General features: G+C 44.0%; 1 protein-coding gene across 16 annotated transcripts in view; it reads right to left on the bottom strand.

Annotated features, from left to right (window-relative positions):
- LOC113804292 (multiple PDZ domain protein) overlaps nt 1–2,500 on the bottom strand; it is a gene marked incomplete at its 5' end in the record, with an annotated part of 877,687 nt that overhangs the window by 467,470 nt on the left and 407,717 nt on the right.

Below are 2,500 nucleotides of genomic sequence, written 5' to 3'. Positions count from 1 at the left end.
ACCCACCGACCCACTCACTAACTCACCGACCCACTCACCAACTCACCTTACCCACCGACCCACTCACTCCTTCCCCTAACTAACCTCCCTCCCCCCGCTTCCCCGGTCCCCTCAAACCCTAGAAGGAAAAAGAAAAGGGAAAACTTAAGGCACGATCCATCAAGGCTTTTATTAAGCTAAAATTTCCCTTCTCGAATTTCAGAACGCGCCTGGCCATCAAATTTACGGAGGCCATGTTTCTCCTCGGCCGAAGTTTGGGTTCCGCTGATTTTGCTTTCCGCCGATGTTCGGTTACCGGATTTAACGGTCCGGTAATTCCCCGGGGACGACAAATTCCCAAATTTAACTCGTTACGCGGTCCGGGTCGTCTATCACTATCAAAGTAATTCTTCCTCCCCTTCGTTCTCCTCACCTTTTCCCTTCATTTTATCTTATATTAATTCTTTCTCCCCTTCTCTCTCCCCCCTTTTCCCTCCATTTTATCTTATATTAAGTAATTCTTCCTCCCCTTCTTTCTCCCCCCTTTTCCATTCATTTGTTCTTATATTACGTAATTCTCCCCTTCCCTCTCCCCCCTTTTCCCTTCATTTTATCTTATATTAAGTAATTCTTCCTCCCCTTCCTTCTCCCCCCTTTTCCCTTCATTTGATCTTATATTACGTAATTCTCCCCTTCCCTCTCCCCCCTTTTCCTTTATCTTATATTAAGTAATTCTTTCTCCCCTTCCCTCCCCCCTTTTTTCCTTCATTTTATCTTATATTAAGTTACGATCTGGACTTTCAGGTCACCCGAAAGAGGGTTATGAGCGAGAGTTATATCTTATATCACTTTCAAGATTAATGGAAAATGACTGTCGAAGGTTAAACTATGATTTTCTTCACATCTATTCTTTCCTCCGTCGGAAATTATTTTCCTTAGTCTTATCTTTTCTAGCAACACCACCATCAAGCATTTAATCCTATTCCTTAAACGGGTAAAATGCAATCTTTTGCAAACACAGTAATTACGATAACAGCAACAAGGACGAAAAAATGGGTATTCCATAAGTCACTACCATTTAGTCAAGTTAATTTTGAGAAACAATTTTCTCTTGGCATTTCCTACATTAATGTTGGAAGGCATTCATCGGCCACGCAATGTCACTACAATGTGAAAAATGTAGTCATTTCTCTCAAAGAGGGCAAGGCCTCTTAAAAATAAGCGAAAACTCCGGTCCGGTTAAAATTCAAAATTCAGAAAGTTCCAGTTCTCTCGCCTTTTTTTTCTCTCTTAGCAAGCCGGTCGTTGTATCTAAGGCCCGTTGAGTGAGAGAAGATCCCTCTACCACAAAACGCGCGGCCTACACCTCTCCCTCTCATTTCAATATGCCGAAATCCCAATTAACTTAATTAGGTATTGCAATAATTTTCATTTATATCAAAAGTCTACATTAACAAATTTGCAGATACAGTACTTTAAATCTCGTGCATCATGGGAGGAGCATCACCTTGAGTAAATTATCACATGTTAATGAAACTCTCCTATACCACTATTAATTATTCAAAACAATTAAATGGATTAACAGGCTCGAGGGGCTTGGGCGTCCCAGCATCTCCAATTAACTTATCTACATACTTTTTTTTTCCTCAAGTGTTTCATTCGTTCCTTAAATTGATCTACCTTCCCGCCTTATTACCGAGCTTTCTAGGCATTCCCCATTTCACCTATTTTACTCATTCTCATCAGAAATATATCAGACGAATGCCTTGTATGCTTTCCATCCATTAAAAAAAATATATTTCCCGTCACATCGTAGGAAGACAAGCGATTCCTGCTGGTTCCTCGGACATGTTGGACTGCTCCGTCACCTTTTTTTTCCTCTTCCTCTTATTTCGCTCCGAAGTAAGTTAGACACGTGATGCCACGAGAGAAGGACAGTTTTGATTACATACTTTGGCAAGAGGCGGGTAACGGGGGAGGGGGGGAGGGAGGAGGGGGAGGGAGGGGAGGGGAGGGGGAGGGAGGGGGAGGAGGGGAAGGGAGGGGGAGAAGGGGAAGGGATGGGAGGAGGGGAAGGGAGGGGGAGGGGAGGGGAAGGGAGGGGGAGGAGGGGGGAAGGAGAGAGGGGAGGAGGGGGAAGGAAAGGGGAGGAGGGGGAAGGAGGGGGAAGGAGGAGTCGCCAGGGCCCGCCTGTCTATCCGGCAGACGGGACGGCGCTCGCATGCCCCGCAAAACAAGCCTGCGTGCATCGCGCTCCCTCGGGAAATTAAACAGATGCTAGCCGACGTGACGGCACCACGACGATTACACTAATATTCTCATCGGGGCCAAAATGAGGCTATCAATTTATAAACATGATGGCTAAAAAAAATAGTTTAAGAAATTTTTTGAGTCTCGGTTGAATGATTCTGCAACTGTGGATATCAGTTATTCAACGATTCTAGAAAAAAAATTTAGCAAATAATTACCTATCAAATACACCAGATAAATTTCCGAAAAGATCCGATATCAAATAAGCCAC

Source organism: Penaeus vannamei, chromosome 23 (assembly GCF_042767895.1).
Source record: "Penaeus vannamei isolate JL-2024 chromosome 23, ASM4276789v1, whole genome shotgun sequence".
Classification (NCBI taxonomy): Eukaryota; Metazoa; Arthropoda; class Malacostraca; order Decapoda; family Penaeidae; genus Penaeus; species Penaeus vannamei.
This window is presented reverse-complemented; position numbering and strand designations above follow the sequence as displayed.